The sequence below is a fragment of the Pelophylax lessonae genome (assembly GCF_965119305.1).
Source record: "Pelophylax lessonae genome assembly, chromosome: 7".
Classification (NCBI taxonomy): domain Eukaryota; kingdom Metazoa; phylum Chordata; class Amphibia; order Anura; family Ranidae; genus Pelophylax; species Pelophylax lessonae.
Genome location: NC_138774.1, coordinates 53,618,992 through 53,640,110, shown reverse-complemented (window position 1 = coordinate 53,640,110; position 21,119 = coordinate 53,618,992). Strand labels below are relative to the sequence as shown.

The 21,119-nt window shown below is 44.3% G+C and overlaps 1 protein-coding gene across 2 annotated transcripts in view; it reads left to right on the top strand.

The window, feature by feature from the left end:
• Positions 1–1,512: 1,512 nt before the first annotated feature.
• Positions 1,513–21,119, top strand: part of PRX (periaxin) — a 76,605-nt gene continuing 56,998 nt past the window's right edge. For both annotated transcript variants that reach the window (XM_082263136.1, XM_082263135.1), the window contains exon 1: positions 1,513–1,612. The gene's annotated coding sequence lies outside the window, so the exon portion shown is untranslated. The remainder of the gene's footprint in view (positions 1,613–21,119) is intronic.

Genomic DNA, 21,119 nt, shown 5'->3' with positions numbered 1-21,119 from the left:
CAACTGTCATTTAAAGTGCGACAGGACAGAAAGCTGAAAATTGGCCTGGGCAGGAAGTGGGTAAAAGTGCCCAGTAGGCACTTGGTAAGCCATCAAGCCCAACCAACACCTCCTGTCCAACAGACGAAATATCCAAGCCCAGCACTCACATCTTCTCTTTCTGGGTCATAGACTGCAGTAAAACCATGACAGATGTTCTTACTCCTTTCCACTTTATCCAAAATGAAAAAGCTTTGGTCGTTGTTCTATTTTAACCGCTTGCCGACCGCCGCAAGTAGATTTACTGCGGCGGTCAGCCCCTGCCAGGCAGAGTGACGTTAATTAACGTCACTAGCCTGGGAGGGTCTGGGGAGCGAGCGCGGTCACGGACCCCCCCGCGCGTGTGACCAGCGGACCCGATGTCCGCCGGCCACTCGGCGATCGTCGGGGGAGAGGGAGAATGTCAGGCAGCTTGTGTAAACAAGCTGCCTGTCATTCTCCTCGGTGTAAAGACACTGATCACTCGGATCTAGTATGTAGATCCGTTGATCAGTGTCCTTACAGCTAGAGCCACAGCCAATCACAGTAGAAACCACGCCCCTAGGGACACACACAGCCCCTCCCTACCAAATAAATTTAACCCCTTCACTGCCAGTGTATTTTTACAGTAACAGTGCATATGTATAGCACTGATTACTGTAGAAATGTCACTGGTAACCCCAAAAGTGTCAAAAATGTCAGTCAAGGGTCCGATCTGTCCGCCGTAATGTCGCAGTACCGCAAAAAAAAAATCGCAGATCGCCGCCATTACGCGTTAAAAAAAAAAACAACAAAAATGACAAAAATCTTTCCCTTAGTTAGTAAACGCGATAACTTTTGCGCAAACCAATCAAAATACGCTTTTTGCGATTTTTTTTACCAAACATAGGTAGGATAAAACAAATTGGCCAAAAATTTTAAAAAAATTTGATTTTTAAATTTTTTTTTGGGGAATTTCATATAAAAAAATGTGAAAAATATTGCTATTTTTGCAAAATTGTCGCTCTTTTTTTGTTTATAGCGCATGATCAAAAAATCGCACAGGTGATCAAATACCACCAAAAGAAAGCTCTGTTTGTGGGAAAAAAAGGACGTCAAATTCGTTTAGGTACAGCGTCACACGACCGCGCAATTGTCCGTTAAAGTCACGCAGTGCCGAATCGCAAAATACCCCCTGGTCTTTTAGCAGGAAAATCCTCCGGGGCTTAAGTGGTTAAGGATCGTTTCCTTTCCCTGTAGAGTTTGACATTCTGCACACATTCTTCATAAAAGGAATTGAATATAAAAGCTGCAATGGGCAGTCAGCTATGTCTGTAAAGAATTGTTATTGCAATGTAATATGACATTCTGCACTAGATAATATACTGTATCACACAGCTGGGAAATGTTTGAGTGATGTCAGCCCTTTGCATCCAATGACAGGTCAGATAGAGTCATTTTGGGAAGTTTTTCGTCCTCTCCCCTTCTGCATGGCCTCTCCCTCTGGCATTGAGTGTCACAGTCCCAGTGACAGCTCACACACTCTCTGGACCTTCCAGGAGAGAGCAGGCTGGGGGGGCTCACACCAACAGGGGCTACTCCAACGGACAGCTTGGTGAGTAGATTTCACTATGAACTAACACTAATCTATCACACAGTGCAGCTTAATGTATGTCTATGGCTGTGATGTTAAGTTTAATTCTTCTTTTCCTGTATATATTCTGTATACATGCAATTTAATAATTAATTTTTTGGTCTAATTTATAAGAAAAAAAAAATGCAGCTGCTGCCGGTAGGAGCTAGAATCCTTATTGATTTTTTAGTACAGATTGCTGGATGAAAGGTGAAGCCTTGAGGTTCCCATAAGAAATGCTCTATAATCTCTTTGTGTCAGTTGTCATAAATCTATTCTTTGCAACATTTATGGACGGATTTTAAAAAGAAACATGGCAGGTGACAAAATGGAAGCGGGATTGCTGAAATGCCTATCCCACTTACAGGATCAGTCTACCCAAAACTTCTAGAGGGTTCCACTACCTAACCGCTAAATATACTGGTTGGAGACTCTATTAGTGGGATCTCTGTCCCGAGTTCTTGGGTCTGAACACCTGCTCAAGGATTTTCCATTCTCCCAATTGGATTTCTTTAAATTTATTTCATATCATGGAGAACGGGGAAGGAAATGCTTGAACGCACAAAGGTGGACAGGAACACCCAACACCCAGAACTCCCAGATGGACAGGAACAGATAGGGGAGTTATGGCAGGGAGATTGCGCCGTTGGGGTATACAAGAGACGAATGAGATGGCAGGCACTGACTTAATCCACTAGGGTCCACCTATAACCAAAATATCACTTATAGGTGGAATGGCCCTCCAACACGCCAGATCATAAATAGCAGCCTATTTTATATCTACATTTTTAAAGAAATTATTTAGTAGCATTGTTTTTTATAGCTATATAATTCTATCTGTCTGTCTGTCCGTCCGTCCATCCGTCTATCTATCTATCTATCTATCTATCTATCTATCTATCTATCTATCTATCTATCTATCTATCTATCTATCTATCTATCTATCTATCTATCTATCTATCTATCTATCTATCTATCTATCTATTTACTTTTGTATTTAGTTAACATAGTGAGAAATAGAAACATATAAAAATATTAGATAGATAGATAGATAGATAGATAGATAGATAGATAGATAGATAGATAGATAGATAGCTATCAATCTAATATTTTAATATGTTTATGTTCTATTTCTCACTATGTTAACTAAATACAAAATGTATTAAAAATGAAGCGCTTGACCTGCTTTGCCTGCAATCCATATGTACCCCAACAGGACCGGCTGCGTCTGAAAAAATGCAGCGCCTCTCAAAGCAGGTCAAATGCTGCCCCTGAATTGTCATCTACACTACTGCATTAAACTGCAGTGGGAATTTGCTGACCTGCATTTGATGTCAAACTTCAGAAAACTTCCGAAAAGGATCATGTCCCTTTACAAAGCATCTTATAGTGACTTTAGCTCAGTTATCCTCAACCAGGGTTCCATGGAACCTTAAGGTTCCTCCAGAAGTTGCTGAGCTGTAAGCAATGGTGGATATTGATCTCCAAACCAGACTGACCATCAATGTAAGGAGAAAGTGGAAAAATAGCACTGGACCCGTAGGGTTCTCTCACTGTTCTTGCTATCTTAAAGCCTAGTACATACGCAACGATTATCGGCCGACCGATCGTCCGTCTTTTGTCCAGAGTGGTGTTTTGTTGGTTGGAATGTGCCTAGGCTGCACACGAATTTTCTCGCCCGACAAAACTCTACTTCAGAAGTGATGTCATGTGTTGGTTTGCTTTCTTTGTGTTCTTTCTTCTCTGAGCATGCCCAGACTTGCTCATCAGATTTTTCCCTGTTGAAATCTGTACTGACTGCACGAAAATCGGCCGTGTTTTGACGGCGGACAAAAATTTTATAGCCTGCACACCAGATTTTTTTCGGCCGAAAAGTCGGAGTCGGTTGTCGGAAGCATCATACTAACAAGCCGAAAATCAGCAGATCGGTCGTCGGACGAAAATTCCCTGCCGATTTCGACTCGTGTGTACGAGGCTTAAGGAATTGATGTAAATGATGTGGCTCCCGGTCAGCCAGTTTCTACACCAGTAGATCTACACCCTAGAGGTCTCTTTGGTTTGTAGTGCAAGGTGACACAAATTTAAACTGAAGAGACACCACAGCTCAGAGGTCCCGTTACAACTTTATTCCAACAAAAGTCAGGGGAACATTCCTAAAAAAAAAAAAAACAATGCGTTTTATGGGTCCCCCAAAACACGTTGGCTTTTTTTTGGATTGTCCCTCTGACCATTATTGGAATAAAGTTGTATCTGGACCTCTTAGCAGTGGTATGGCGATTCAGTTTTTATTTTTGTTGCATCAATGTAAGGGGGCAGTTTTCCACTAACATCCAATGTAATGGGCCACTTCTACACTAACCATCAATGGGGGCACTTTTCAATGAATTACTAACATAAAGAGGGCACTTCACCACTGGCGACTAGTGTAAGGGGGATGCTATATTCACACTCTATGTTTTTATTGCCATTATTACTATAAATTTTTTCATAATTTTGTCATGCAGAGCAACAGGGTGTTGTAAAAGGATCTGTTCTGGGTATGAAATTCTCCAGGTACAGAACATTCTTAATTAGTTTGTTATTAATATACTATGAATTGTAGTTATACATTTATGCAGGTGTTCCTTAGAGATGAAAATTATGTCAAGGGTTCCTCCAGGGTAAAAATGCTGAGAATGGCTATTCTAGATTAATAAAATATTCTATCAGCACCAACGAGTCCTATCACTAAAGCATCTTTCTGTAGTACAGACATATCGCCTAACAACCTCAACTTGAGAGAGAAGGAAAAGGTGAGGAGACGAGTGTCAGCATTGAGCTGGTGTGGTGGACTGGGCTCTTGCCTGTTTTTTAAACCCACATGAAACGCAGGGCAGCAGATTTCCAATTACATTAAAAGAGTAATTAGAATGAAGGTTCTGAGACAGCGTTTGACCTGCTTTGTATTGTGTTTCTTTGGTCCCAACAGATCCTATTAAGATGTCTTGAAATCAGGTCAAATGCATATGTTTAAACAGCGCTGCAATCGATTACAAAATGCAGCATTAAATAATATTACCCATGCACACAAGTCCTAATTTTATTATTTTGATGAAGATTTAATAAGTCGACTTGTGTTACATCAGCCTTTCTCAAACTTTGTAGCATAGAGAAATACTTGAAATAATTTTGCAATCTCAGAGAACCCCCGCTAATAATTATTAAGTCTGCAACTCACAAAACATTAGTGTGATGGTCAGTGGGAATAGTGCACCTTACATCTGTGGTCAGTGGAAAGAATGCTGTTTACATTGGTGGTCATTGACAAGAACGTTCCTTCCATTGGTGGTCATTGACAAGAATGATCCTTCCGTTGGTGGTCATTGAAAGAATGTTCCTTCCATTGGTGGTCATTGACAAGAATGTTCCTTCTGTTGGTGGTCATTGACAAGAATGTTCCTTCCATTGGTGGTCATTGACAAGAATGTTCCTTCCATTGGTGGTCATTGACAAGAATGATCCTTCCGTTGGTGGTCATTGAAAGAATGTTCCTTCCATTGGTGGTCATTGACAAGAATGTTCCTTCTGTTGGTGGTCATTGACAAGAATGTTCCTTCCATTGGTGGTCATTGACAAGAATGTTCCTTCTGTTGGTGGTCATTGACAAGAATGTTCCTTCCATTGGTGGTAATTGACAAGAATGTTCCTTCTGTTGGTGGTCAGTGGGAAATGCTGTTTAAATTGGTGCTCATTGGGAAGAATGTTCCTAACATCGTTGGTCAGTGAGAAGAATACTCCCTACATTGGTGGTCATTGAGAAGAATGCATCTTACATTTGTGGTCAGTAGGAATAGTGCCCTTTACACTGGTGATCATTGGGAAGAATTCCCCTTACATCGGTGGTCAGTGGGGTCAGTCTCTTACCTTGGTGATTAGTGAGAAGAATGCTGTTTACATTGGTGGTCAGTGGGAAGAACCTTCCTTACATTGGTGGTCAGTGAGAAGAATGCTCCTTATGTCTGTGGGCAGTGGGAATTGTGCCCTTTACACTGGTGGTCATTGGGAAGAATGTTCCTTACCTTAGTGGTCATTGGGAAGAATGTTCCTTACCTTAGTGGTCAGTGGGAAGAATGCTGCTTACATTGGTGGTCAGTGTGAAGAATGTTCCTTTACATTTGTGGTCAGTGAGAAGAATGCCCCTTACATCGGTGATCATTGGGAAGAATGCTGCTTACATTGGTGGTCAGTGGGAAGAATGCTGCTTACATTGGTGGTCAGTGTGAAGAATGTTCCTTTACATTTGTGGTCAGTGAGAAGAATGCCCCTTACATCGGTGATCATTGGGAAGCATGTTCCTTACCTTGGTGATCAGTGGGAAGAATGCTTCTTACATTGGTAGTCAGTGGTAAGAATCTCTCCCTTAGCCCCCATTCACATCAGTGTGATTTGACAGGTCAAATCTCATGTCAAATCACAGCCTATTGCTGGCAATGGGAGCGTCCCAATCGGTGCAACGCCAACTTTGCAGCGCCGCACCGGTTTTCATATGTAGTTCCTGCACTACTTTTGGGGACTTCGGGGGTGGTTTCAATGTACATCTGTGCGTGAACCCGCGCAGATGTCTTAAAAGTCGCCCCCGAAGTTGGACTGAAATGTGGCTTTGAAATCGTGCGAGTTCAGATGAACTCAAAGCTGCGTTCAGTATGAACAAGGGCTTAAAGATAGCTAAAAAGATCCTTGGAGTCAGTGATTATTTATCCGAGAGTCAGGATTTGCTCCATTCTCAAGGAACCCTTAGTAACTTCTGGAGGAACCCTAAGAGTCCACAAAACCCTGGTTGAGAAAGGCTGTGTTACATCATTTTGGGACTTTTGATCCTACAACTTTTGGAGATATGAGAAGTGTAGTTCAGCCACCTCTAGTAACCACACATCTGTTCCTTTGCTGCGTAGTAATAGTTGTAGTTGGGTAGATGATACAGGGCATGTTTCTCCCACTCACTTGGCTCAATGGGGCATCGAGTTTTATGTATCTGCCAGATCTCAGTGTTGCCTGCTGGGTGTTTTCATGTATCTGAATTCAAGGATGTGACAATTGATGGTCAGCTCTGACCCAATATAAACTTTCTAAACTTATCCAAGGCTTCATAACTAATCACCCTCTGGGCTTGGGGAAGAGTTCAGGGCTCGGGTAACATAAATAATACCGTGTGTATGACAGGCTGTCAGGACTGTGTCATCTGGCAGGTTAAAGTAGATCTAAACCCATTAAGAAAAATGTTTTATATTTCAGCTTGCCAGTCTTTAGATCTTTTTTCTTTTTTTTTTTTTTTTTATCTAGTTATTCTGTCCTAGGGTGACACCACCTACTTACAGTACTGTATCCATAGTCACCTTATAACAGGAAGTGTTAGGACTACAGAACACCTCCACCTCTCTGCATCTTCAGAATATCAGGGGGAGGTGTTTTGTAGCCCACAGAAATAACTGGTAATAATGTACCTGATAAAAATGCAGCACAGGCAGAGAACACAGGAGATATCAGCTCATAGGATTTCTGGTAGAATCAACAGGCATTTTTTGCACATATTGTATTCAGCTCTTCCTTGATTAATAAAGGGTCCCGTTGATTTTCATGAGATTCTAATAAAATATAGTTTTCAGCAGAAGGATCATCTCTTGCATACCTCCCAAATTTTTTGAAATCCGATTGAGGGACACCTATTAGCAAAAGTATGTAGGCATAAGACACACCCCTTGCCACGCCCCCTTATAGGAGACTTATAAAAAAAAAAAAAAGTAGTTAAAACCACAAGTGCTTTTTTTACCACTACTATTCCTTTATATTGGCTTTTAAAATTTACAAATGCAGTCCTTTAGAAATTAGATGAAAGGTTTAGCACTGGGAAACACTTTTTGAAAGATAACTATATAGATCAGACCAAAATGGGGGGCAAATGAGGAGGAACTTTGTTCCAAATCAGGGACAGTCCCTCCAATCAGGGACAGTCCTTCCAAATCAGGGACAGTCCCACCAAACCAGAGACAGTCCCTTCAATCAGGGACAGTTGGGAGCTATGTCTCACCTTATCAAGAGACAAAAATCTGATGTGTAGTCAAGCCTTTAGTGGACGTTGTCAGTAGGGCAGTGGACGGTGTCAGTAAGGGCAGTGGACGGTGTCAGTAAGGGCAGTGGACGGTGTCAGTAAGGGCAGTGGACGGTGTCAGCAAGGGCAGTGGACGGTGTCAGTAGAGCAGTGGACGGTGTCAGTAGAGAAGTGGACGGTGTCAGTAGAGCAGAGGTTGGTGTCAGTAGAGCAGTGGACGGTGTCAGTAGGGCAGAGATTGGTGTCAGTAGGGCAGAGATTGGTGTCAGAAGGGCAGTGGACGGTGTCAGTAAGGGCAGTGGACGGTGTCAGTAGGGCAGTGGATAGTGTCAGTAAGGGCAGTGGATGGTGTCAGTAGAGCAGTGGACGGTGTCAGTATGGCAGTGGATGGTGTCAGTAGGGCTGTGGATGGTGTCAGTAGGGCAGAGATTGGTGTCAGTAGGGCAGTGGATGGTGTCAGTAGAGCAGTGGACAGTGTCAGTAGGGCAGTGGACGGTGTCAGTAAGGGCAGTGGACGGTGTCAGTAGGGCAGTGGATAGTGTCAGTAAGGGCAGTGGATGGTGTCAGTAGAGCAGTGGACGGTGTCAGTAGGGCAGTGGACGGTGTCAGTAGGGCTGTGGATGGTGTCAGTAGGGCAGAGATTGGTGTCAGTAGGGCAGTGTATGGTGTCAGTAGAGCAGTGGACGGTGTCAGTAGGGCAGTGGACGGTGTCAGTAAGGGCAGTGGACGGTGTCAGTAAGGGCAGTGGATGGTGTCAGTAGAGCAGTGGACGGTGTCAGTAGGGCTGTGGATGGTGTCAGTAGGGCAGAGATTGGTGTCAGTAAGGGCAGTGGACGGTGTCAGTCATTTTCTATTTTTATTATTTTTTTATTGTTATTTTACACTTTATTTATGTATTTATTTTTTACAATATTATTATTATTATTGTTATTATTATTATCATTATTTTTGTTTTGTTTACAATTTTGTTAGGGGGCTTTGGTTTACAAATGCAGTCCTTTAGAGGAAATATATAGCACTGTGAAACACTTTTTGAAAGATAAAAAATGCATTTTATATACAACTTTATAGATCAGACCAAAATGGGGGACAAATGAGGAAGAAAGAGGAACTTTGTTCCAAATCAGGGACAGTCCTTCCAAATCAGGGACAGTTGGGAGCTATGTCTCACCTTACCAAGAGACAAAAATCTGATGTGTAGTCAAGCCTTTAGCTTAAAGGAACATTACAGAGGGTGGCCATTGCTGACACTGATCTGAACTGCTAGCTTCCCAGCAGTCTTAGGTGACTGTTACAGAACAAGCATGCGGCAAGTGAAATCAGAGAAAATTTAGCGCTCCTGATCTGCGTACTTGTCCTTGATCAGTGACTCATAGGGGTGGATTTACTAAAGGCAAATAGATTGTGCGCTTTGCAAGTGCAGTTGCTTAGCAAATTAGATGAAGCTTCACTTTGATTTGCTTTGCTTACACATGATTGGCTGATGGAAGTCAACAGAGCTTCCCTCTATTTACTAAGCTCTGGACCAACTGCACTTGCAAAGTGCACAGTCTGTTTGCACCCCAGAATTTACTTTCTTCTTCGTGTCAATATAGCAGCCATGTCTGCAGCCTAAAGCATTAGGGTGTGCACCCGAGAGCTCGAACACACATGTGTGTGTGTGTGTGTGTGTATATATATATATAAAGAGAGACAGAGACATACACACACACTCTTAATAAAAAAATGTATACAAACATTTTATAATGTATTAAACATGGACGGTGTCAGTAGGCCAGTGGACAGTGCCAGTAGGCCAGTGGACGGTGTCAGTAGGGCAGTGGACGGTGTCACTAGGCCAGTGGACGGTGTCAGTAGGCCAGTGGACAGTGCCAGTAGGCCAGTGGACGGTGTCAGTAGGGCAGTGGACGGTGTCACTAGGCCAGTGGACGGTGTCAGTAGGCCAGTGGACAGTGCCAGTAGGCCAGTGGACGGTGTCAGTAGGGCAGTGGACGGTGTCACTAGGCCAGTGGACGGTGTCAGTAGGCCAGTGGACAGTGCCAGTAGGCCAGTGGACGGTGTCAGTAGGGCAGTGGACGGTGTCAGTAGGCCAGTGGACTGTGTCAGTAGGCCAGTGGACAGTGCCAGTAGGGCAGTGGACGGTGTCAGTAGGGCAGTGGACGGTGTCATTAGAGCAGTGGATGGTGTCAGTAGGGCAGTGGACGGTGTCAGTAGAGCAGTGGACGGTGTCAGTAGAGCAGTGGACGGTGTCAGTAGGGCAGTGGATGGTGTCAGAAGAGCAGTGGACGGTGTCAGTAGGGCAGTGGACGGTGTCAGTAAAGCAGTGGATGGTGTCAGTAGGCAGTGGACGGTGTCAGTAGAGCAGTGGACGGTGTCAGTAGAGCAGTGGATGGTGTCAGTAGGGCAGTGGATGGTGTCAGAAGAGCAGTGGACGGTGTCAGTAGGGCAGAGATTGGTGTCAGTAGGGCAGTGGATGGTGTCAGAAGAGCAGTGGACGGTGTCAGTAGGGCAGAGATTGGTGTCAGTAGGGCAGTGGATATTGTCAGTAAGGGCAGTGGATGGTGTCAGTAGGGCAGAGATTGGTGTCAGTAAGGGCAGTGGACGGTATCAGTAGAGCAGTGGACGGTGTCAGTAAGGGCAGTGGATGGTGTCAGTAGGGCAGTGGACGGTGTCAGTAAGGGCAGTGGATGGTGTTAGTAGGGCAGTGGACGGTGTCAGTAGGGCAGAGATTGGTGTTAGTAAGGGCAGAGATTGGTGTCAGTAAGGGCAGTGGATGGTGTCAGTAGGGTAGTGGACGGTGTCAGTAAGGGCAGTGCATGGTGTCAGTAGAGCAGTGGACGGTGTCAGTAAGGGCAGTGGATGGTGTCAGTAGGGCAGTGGACGGTGTCAGTAGGGCAGAGATTGGTGTCAGTAAGGGCAGAGGATGGTGTCAGTAGGGCAGTGGATGGTGTCAGTAGGGCAGTGGACGGTGTCAGTAGGGCAGTGGACGGTGTCAGTAAGGGCAGTGGACGGTGTCAGTAGGGCAGTGGACGGTGTCAGTAAGGGCAGTGGATGGTGTCAGTAGGGCAGTGGACGGTGTCAGTAAGGGCAGTGGATGGTGTCAGTAAGGGCAGTGGACGATGTCAGTAAGGGCAGTGGATGGTGTCAGTAGGGCAGAGATTGGTGTCAGTAAGGGCAGTGGACGGTATCAGTAGAGCAGTGGACGGTGTCAGTAAGGGCAGTGGATGGTGTCAGTAGGGCAGTGGACGGTGTCAGTAAGGGCAGTGGATGGTGTTAGTAGGGCAGTGGACGGTGTCAGTAGGGCAGAGATTGGTGTTAGTAAGGGCAGAGATTGGTGTCAGTAAGGGCAGTGGATGGTGTCAGTAGGGTAGTGGACGGTGTCAGTAAGGGCAGTGGATGGTGTCAGTAGAGCAGTGGACGGTGTCAGTAAGGGCAGTGGATGGTGTCAGTAGGGCAGTGGACGGTGTCAGTAGGGCAGAGATTGGTGTCAGTAAGGGCAGAGGACGGTGTCAGTAGGGCAGTGGATGGTGTCAGTAGGGCAGTGGATGGTGTCAGTAGGGCAGTGGACGGTGTCAGTAAGGGCAGTGGACGGTGTCAGTAGGGCAGTGGACGGTGTCAGTAAGGGCAGTGGATGGTGTCAGTAGGGCAGTGGACGGTGTCAGTAAGGGCAGTGGATGGTGTCAGTAAGGGCAGTGGACGATGTCAGTAGGGCAGTGGACGGTGTCAGTAAGGGCAGTGGACGGTGTCAGTCATTTTCTATTTTTAATTTTTAATTTTTTATTGTTATTTTACACTTTATTTATTTATTTTTTACAATATCATTATTATTATTATTATTATTTTTTTTACAATTTTGTTTGGGGGCTTTGGTTTAATATTAGGAGTCTAAACATACCCCTGATGAATCACTTTTGAGACAGAGAAAGGGACTGAGGACAGAGATTCCCTAGTCCCTCTCTCTGCAGTCTCAGCTGCACTGGAGAGTGAGTGAATGGGAAGTGCTCCGTGTTAAGCAACTTCCTGTTTATTCACAAACTGAAGCATAGTAAACAGTTTACTATGCTTCAGTAAAAAAAATGGGACACAGAAGTGATCGGTACCGCTCACTCAATGTGTTCATTCAGAAAAGGAAGGGCCCAGTAAATTACATATTTATTGGCCCTTTTTCTGGCTCTCCATCCTGAAACATCCCCCACAGCAGCCAGAGGGAGAGGAGGGAAGGAGGGGTGGGGGATGGGGGCTGGACATCAGGGGGAATCAGTGTGGATATCAGGGGTGTTTATGGTGTGCCTGCACACCCTGTGCGCACGCCTATGATAACAGAATTTTTAAAAGGAGAGCCCAACAATGCAAACCTTTTATCAGTAGACCGGAGTCACTCCTCAGCATTGCGGTAACGTGAAGAGCGCTCCTAATCTCAGCTCATTACCTGTATAGAAGACACCTGGGAGCCAGAAATCTTACTGATTGATAGAGGATCAAATACTTATTTCACTCATTAAAATGCAAATCAATTTATAACTTTTTTGAAATGCATTGTTCTAAATATTTTTGTTGTTGCTATGTCTCTCGCTGTTAAAAAAAAAACCTACCATTAAAATTATAGACTGATCGTTTCTATGTCAGTGGGCAAACATAGAAAATCACCAGAGGATCAAATACATTTTTTTACCCACTGTAGGAGAAAGAAAGCCTAAAAAGAAAACCAATGCAGCCATCATATCTAAGAATTGATAAGCTGCAATATAATAAATGTTTGCTTTTGGGTTTAATACTACTTTAACCACTTTACCCCCAGCCACTGTGCTGCTACTGCGGCACAGTGGCTCGTTCCCGTCCAGCGACGTAGACCTACGTCGCTGGACTCCTCCACCTGTAGGCGGCGCTCCCGCTGTTTTCATTCACAGCGGGAGTCGGGCCAGGGGAGGAGCGGCGGCGTTCGCCACTGCTCTGCCCCGATCGTCGGGGAATCGAGTGAGGAGATCCGCCCACCTGTGTAAACAGAGCGGGCGGATCTCCTAAGTGACAGGGACTGACAGATCGGAGTGTTCAGCATAGTTGAACATGCGATCTGTCCCTGTGTAAACAAGCTGCCTGTCATTCTCCTCGCTGTAAAGACACTGATCACTCGGATCTAGTATGTAGATCCGTTGATCAGTGTCCTTACAGCTAGAGCCACAGCCAATCACAGTAGAAACCACGCCCCTAGGGACACACACAGCCCCTCCCTACCAAATAAATTTAACCCCTTCACTGCCAGTGTAATTTTTACAGTAACAGTGCATATATATAGCACTGATTACTGCAGTAATGTCACTGGTACCCCCAAAAGTGTCAAATATGTCAGTCAAGGGTCCGATCTGTCCGCCCCAATGTCACAGTCCCGCAAAAAAAATCGCAGATCGCCGCCATTACTCGTTAAAAAAAAAAACACCAAAAATGACAGAAATCTTTCCCTTTGTTAGTAAACGCAATAACTTTTGCGCAAACCAATCAAAATACGCTTATTGCGATTTTTTTTACCAAACAAGGGTAGCAGAAAACAAATTGGCCAAAAATTAAAAAAAAAAAATTGGTTTTTACATCTTTTTTTGGGGGGGAATTTCATATAAAAATTTTTTTAAAAATATTGTTATTTTTTCAAAATAAACGCTGTTTATAGCGCAAAAAGTAAAAATCGCACAGGTGATTAAATACCACCAAAAGAAAGCTCTGTTTGTGGGAAAAAAAGGACGTAAATTTTGTTTGGGTACGGCGTCGCACGACCGCGCAATTGTCAGTTAAAGTCGCACAGCGCCGAATCGCAAAAAGTGGCCTGGACGTAAGACAGCAAAATCCTCCGGTGGTAAAGTGGTTAAAGCTCATACTCTATAGCAGGGAGATGCAAACGTTGGCCCTCCAGCTGTTGCAGAACTACAAGTCCCATGAGGCATTGTATGACACCCAGAGTCAGAGGCATGATGGGATATGTAGTTTTGCAACAGCTGGGGGGCCACAGTTTGTATATCCCTACTCTATAGTGTACCATAACACAGAGATGTGAATGTTCTGTACAGTGTGCTGCACTGGACTGTCAAAAATAGCAGAAATAGTACATGGGCATTTTTTTTTCCTTTTACATGTTGAGAGCCGTTCAAAGTTATTGGCTGCCCTAATACACGGCACCAATATATGGTGTGAATTGCTCAAAGAGCATTGTGTAAACTGCAGCCTATCAGCAATCACCTTTTCCTCCAGAGCTTAGTAAATGAGATGAAGCGTTGCAAAGAATACCCAATCACATGCAAGGAAAAAAAAAAAAAAAAACATTTTTGCTTGCACATGATTGGATGATGGAAGTTCATCTCATTTATCAAGCTCTGAAGCAACTGCACTTGCAGAGTCTATTTGTCTTTAGTAAATCCTACCCATTAATTTTATATTTGTTCTTTAAATTGTTTATAACATCATTTGCTGCTCCCATTTTCTTGGCTTTAGTTTCCACCAATCATCAGTCTGCTCTTCCTTATCTGCAAGTCAAAAGACTTTCCATGGAAAAGAATGGATTGGACACACACTATATTACCAAAAGTATTGGGGCGCCTGCCTTCGCACATGAACTTTAATGGCATTCCAGTCTTAGTCTGTAGGGTTCAATATTGAGTTGGCCCACCCTTTGTAGCTATAAAAGCTAACTCTTCTGGGAAGGCTGTCCACAAGGTTTAGGAGTGTGTCTATGGGAATGTTTGACCATTCTTCCAGAAGTGCATTTGTGAGGTCAGGCTTTGATGTTGGACGAGAAGGCCTGGCTCGCAGTCTTCACTCTTATTCATCCCAAAGGTGTTCTATAGGTTTGAGATCAGGACTCTGTGCAGGCCAGTCAAGTTCCTCCACTGTAAACTCGCTCATCCATGTCTTTATGGACCTTGCTTTGTGCACTGGTCCAAATTATTTGGTGGAGGGGGGTTATGGTGTGGGGTTGTTTTCCAGGGGTTGGGTTTGGCCCCTTAGTTCCAGTGATGGGAACTCTTAAGGCGTCAGCATACCAAGACATTTTGGACAATTTCATGCTCCCAACTTTGTGGGAACAGTTTGGGGATGGCCCCTTCTTGTTCCAACATCACTTCACACCAGTGCACAATCAAGGTCCATAAAGACATGGATGAGCGAGTTTGGGGTGGAGGAACTTGACTGGCCTGCACAGAGTCCTGACCTCAACCTGGCAGAACACCTTTAATATAAATTAGAGCAGAGACTGTGAGCCATGCCTTCTTGTCCAACATCAATACCTGACCTCACAAATGCGTTTCTGGAAGAATGGTCAAACATTTAATGGGAGCAGAATGGAGGCTGCCATTGCTAATCTTCTCTGAGAATGCTAGTCGTCTGGCTGTCTCTGGTTTTAAAACTTGAGCAAATTGGAGCCAGAGCTCCTATACTGCACACATGTTCCAGGTCAGTGAAGTGACAAAATGAAATGATAGCCATGAAACTAGTATTTTGACCAGGAGAGGTGATGGTGAAGTTGTTCTTTAATAAATGCAGCCAACTTATTCATGCAGCCCACCAGGTCAGATGTTTATCTTCACCTCTCATCCAGTGGTCTAAAATGTGCGACCCTGCCGGGCACTTTACAACCTTGCATCTGAAAACATCCTCACCAGATCCTCTTCAGCCTGCACAGATGCACTGTGACTCTATTCATTCCTATGGGGAGGCCACCATGAGTACAGCTCCGCATAGGAATGAATATGGTGGTGGTGCCCATTTGCAGACTAAAGAAGAGGAATGGTAGAACGTTCCATCATTCCTTTTCCATACTAAGCCAAATGTATTCATCTTGCCATGACCATAACCATTGCTGTGCGTAGGCTATTGCATTAGGTTGTCCACCCCAAAACACAAATATATATATATATGTGTATATCAGCAGAGCAGTGCACGGTGTCAGCAGAGCAGAGATTGGTGTCAGTAGCACAGTGGATGGTCTCAGTAGTTTTTATTTTTTACAATGTTTTTTAGGAGCCGTTGCGGGGTTTTGGTGAATTATCAAAGGTTTAAACAGAGAGAAAGGGACTGAAGACAGGGCTTCACTAGTCCCTTTCTTTGCAGCCCCAGCTGCACTGGACAGTGAATGAATGGGAAGTGCTCTGTTCTGAGAGGCTTCCTGTTCATTCGCAAACTGAAGCAAGTAAATAGTTTACTATGCTTCAGTTAGGAATGAACACAGGAGCGGTTGATACAGATCACTCACTGTGTTCTTTCATTCATCCATCCATCCTGAAATATCCCCCGCAGCAGCAGGCGGGAGAGGAGAGGAGGGAAGCTGGCAGCACTGTAGGGGGGAGACGGGGTGCCAGGAAGCAGGGGGATTCAGCACCGCAGAGGATGATTAGGGTATGCCCAGGCACCCCTGGCACACCCTGTGCGCACGCCTATGACCATAACAAGTGTGTTTTAGGATGGACTACTGACTACTTTAATCATAGTTTTACAATATGGAATGTACAGTCAGACAGGCCATAGACGGTGCAAATTTCTTTCCTGCAACTACAATTCCCCCATCAACTCAGACAGTGCTGACAAGGGAATCCCTCCTGTGGAGACATTGTGATTGTGATGCTATAGCAGCCGCTAGCGATAATTCCAAGTAAAATCCGGCAGGCTGGTTGTACCCAAGTTGATTAATCGATCTACTTGGTACATTCAGCCTGCCTATACTTGGTTCGAATCTTGGCCGATTCCTGCTGAATCAGCCAAGATTTGAACCATCTTTGGCTGGACTAAGATAAGCATGACACCACTGATGTGTTGGCGAGGTGAGAACTCAATTAGGAAAGTCTTGCTGCCAGAATACCTGAATAATTTAAGACAAGTGATGCTGATGAGATTTATTAAAACTGCAGCTTGGCATTGTAACCAATCAGCCTCCTGGCTTCATTGTCAAAGCTTAATTGAACACGCTGAAGTTAGAAGCTGATTGATTGCTATGCACAGCTGAACCAGATTCTGTGTGTACCAGTTTTAGTAAATCTCCCCCAGAGTGAGAATAAAAATCCATAACAAGTGAACACAACAATGAAAACCTGACAGCGGATCCAATGTGCCTACACTCTATCCAAATCTAGAAAACAATATGTCTGGAGTTATACTTTAAAGTAGTTGTAAAGGCTCAATGTGTTTTACATTCATGCAATCTATGGTAAACAAACCTTCTGTGTGCAGGAGCCCCCCAGCCCCCCTAGTACCTACCTGAGCCCCATCGCAATCCAGCAATGTGCACTCGAGCAGCGGCTCTCCCTGGTCTCTTCCTCCTCATTGGCTCAGACAGCAGCGGGAGCGATTGACTAATACTAATGTCAATCACAGCTAGTGAGAAAATGAGGAGAGAGCGGGGTGGGGCTGAGCCATGCTCTGTGTGTGTGAATGGACACACTATGGGGGCACTTGGTAGGAAGGAGGGGCCAGGGGCGCCACCAGGGGACCCGAGAAGAGGAGGATCAGGGCTGCTCTGTGTATTATCACTGCACAGAGCAGGTAAGTATAATATGTTTGTTATTTAAATATAAATCTGCCTTTAATATCACTTTAAAGCCACAAATAGCCTTAGAAACAAATGTGTGTTGATCCCAATGTTTCTGGGATTACCAGGAGTTCCTTTAGCTGAGTAGTAATTCTTCCAATGTTTATGGGTGTCTTCCATTCTTTTATTGTAAGTCCTAAACATATACTACCTGAATGGGGAGCCTCAGCTGAAGATGATATTCTCCGACTTCTTGTGCTGTATACCAGCTCAGGGGAATTATATCACTTGTAGTAAAACTGAATGGTATCAGCTTGCAGTGAGGTGCAGCCCTATTGGTAGGAATTCCCTTTTGTAATGATAGGCCTTAGACCTCTGGTGTCATTGGGTGGGAGGTAGGTTAGGAGAGAGGGAAGGAGTTGGATACCAGAATGTGCAACATTTAGGCTGGCCAAAAATTATACAATTTCCCATTAGAATTACCAAAACCATATAATATGAGGTCAAACCTAAACACTTTCAATTTGTATGCAATCAGGCAGGCCTTTGCACTACATAGTTGAAGGTAAATCTATAGGAAATTGAATGAGAAAACTGTATAATGTATGGCAAGCTTAAGTGGAGCACTTGTTTTTTTCCCCTTTGGGGAAAAGTGGAATGTAGTGGACCAATAGTGAATGAGCTAATGGGGAATACTGAAAGGTGAGTTTCCTACAGTTCATGGAGTGCCGCAGCACCCCTTCAGTAGCACCCAGTAATGTAACTAACTTTATGTAACTGAAAATACCTTTCCAAGGTTTACCATGTTTTTTGAAAATGCACCATGTGAAAGTATTCACCGTCACTGGAAGTTAAAAACAGATGATTAATGGTTTGAATTGCTTCAGATGGGACGGTCATATTTGCCAGCAATATCTCCATATAGGAATATAAAGATTTATTCCCATTTGCCATGAAATCTGTTCTTCCTAAATGCTGTGTATATATATCTTTCAATGTCAGACAGGTTTTCCTTTTGTTGTGTATTGGGAGGGAATGTGGATTACCCTGTCTCATTGTTAAGTGTTAATGACATCACATTGTTCTGTCTGTCTGCCTTAAGAGAAACTTATTATAGGATGTATATAGGTATGTGGATTGGATGCTAAGGGGGAGGGGGAATTGTCCCACATTGTATATTTTTGTGTACACTGTATGAGAGTGTAAAACTCTGTTCCTATTAGATGGTGAATGTTACGTCCAGTCTTCAACAAGGTCCACCTGGGTGGTAACCTTGTGGGTGAAAACTGTATATAAGTCTTTTTTCTTGTTTAATAAAGTTGTTCTAGAGTTACTTCACCCTCAATCTAGAGTCCTGTCTCTTATTGGGGGAATCTGCTACAAGGGATTGCTATGGTCTTCCATACTCCCTTGGATAATCACTGAGCTCTTGTAAGAGCTTGTGTAAGAGCTTGTTCTGCTGCACTCTCTGGGGAAAGAGAGGTTCACCCACGGGAACCTGGAGCCTTGTCATAGGTCCAGGGTGGGTAGGAGATGGCGAGACCCTAACCAAGCTGCGGCCGTTCGTGGGGTCTGAAGTGGTTACGGTTTCTGGTGGAGTGCTTGGAGCCCTCGGGAAGCACTAGGAGCATCTGTCAACGGAGGTACCCAGTCAGGGGTGCCCTGTTCCGTTACACACCATATCTTTGGAACCATATTTTGGAACAAACGACTCTCATTGATGTACCACGCTAGGCAATTAACACCATAACTGTTATAAACCAACTAAGTCTTCTTGGTGTGTAAAGTGGGGAATATCAGCATTTACAGCAAAGAGTGCAGTGCTAAAATTGCTAGGTCAGACTAATATTTTTTATAAGACGACATGGAACAGACAACACCTGATAAGTGTGGAAAAGTAGCCCCAGCTCAGAAGTCAGTGGTGGCTTGATGGGGGAAGGTCTGCTCACCTTTTGTGTCATGCACCTGGATAAATGGGGCTCCAGAGTCTGAAGGGACCCCCTTGAATTTAGCCTATAGAATAAACCGGAATCTAACCTCAATGGAGAACCAGAAGATATCAATTTAGCTCACTGGACCACCATCTTGAAAAATACATGTTTTCCTGTGGACCCTGGCAAGGGAACAGCTAGACAACGTGCTTCTGGGGGACGCCACAAGCTTCACTGGCTTAGAACTGTTGGGTAACCTAGTGAGGAGACATTTTGATGCACACGGCTGACTTCCTGTTAGTTAAGGATAGCACATGGTACTGGAAATGATGGAAAACATAGTAAACAATAGAAATACTTGTATTAGGGGAAGGGTTGGAATTTTTTTTAGGTTTTTATTGCTGCCTTTTTGCTCCAGTGAATCCCCATTTAATGGGATATAATAATCAATCAGAAACCTTCGCTGATCTGACTGCCATATAGCAAAATATGAGTGTTTGTTCTGGGCCACTAAAAGCCACTAGGCATCGTCATTCCACTGCATTGTTGAAAAAGCTGAAATGTCTTTGAGATGAATCATTGCGTTCCAAGTCACTCATTGTGTCATTGTCTAGTATAGACATTTAAACGTGACGTTCCCCCGGAAGGATGTAAGCTGATTAACTGTGTTGTAAATAGAAATTGAGGGCTTTGGCCTTCTCCCGGATGCTGAGACATGATGCAGTGTAGTGGGAGAGGCAGGAGAAGACGCCCAAGTGTCTGTAGACTGGTGGGGACCACGGATGACAGGAAGGGCCTTTTCCTTCCTCGTGGTTTAATGTCAGAAAAAGGCAAGGGTATTTAAAGTATTCTATTTTCCAGTGTGATTTGTTGGTTTCATGTCAGAGGTAAGTTAGCTTTTGCTTGGGAGGGGTGCTATTTCTGAGACTTTGTTAAAGTAGATCTAAAGACAATTACTAACCTCACATATATAATCTTTGACATGTGAATGTAATTGCAAAAATATTTGATATAATTTTCAAAACTATAGCTTTAATAAATAATAAACTGATTATTTTAAAATAATACCTTAGATAGCCTCTCAAATGGCCTTCTACACCTTCAGTCTGGCTGACCAGAGATGGCTCAATAAAAGCAAGAAGTGGTTCTTGTATTGCCAGGTCATTTCTGATGCTTTGGATGTCATTGTAACACCTTAGATCAATGGTCTCCAGACTGCAGCCTGCAGATGTGGCCCTTTACTTGCCTTCATCCAGCCCTTGGATCACTAATACTCCCACTGATACGAGGCACTATTCCTCCCACTGTCAGCAAGGTTGAGGCACCATTCCTTCTACTGACACCAGTAGTGGGGTACTATTCCTCCCAGAATCTTAACGTCAGATTGTAACAAAGAGATTGGTCTATAAGAGCCGGGATCTACCGGGTGCTTATCCGGCTTCAGGATTAACGTGATACTGGCACCAGACATGGACGAGGGCAGACGACCACCGCGCAGAGCCTCATTGAAGACCCGCAACACTCGTGGCAGTAAGGTGTCAGGGAAGGTCTGGTACACCTCCATGGGTAACCCATCATTCCCCGGAGCCTTAAAGGTGGGAAAAGAGCTAGCCGCCTCCCGAAGCTCCTCCAATGTATGAGGAGCATCCAATTGGAGCCTATGCACCGCCGATAAAGCGGGGAGATCTACCCCCTGAAAGTACTCAGTCAGTTCCAAGTCAGTATATGACACTCTAGAGGAATAGAGCTCGGTATAAAAGCGAACCAACTCTGCCATAACCTGCTCCGAAGAGTTAACCAGGGTGCCCGAAGGCAATTTGAGGGCCCCTATAGCAGGAACCGCAGGACGCACATTAACAAGTTTTGCCAGGAGACGGCCAGTCTGTTCCCCCTCTTCATAAAAAGTGACTTTGGAAAAAAAACGCTTGTGCTCCGCCCTATGTGAGATAAAACTAGTCAGCGCATCCTGGG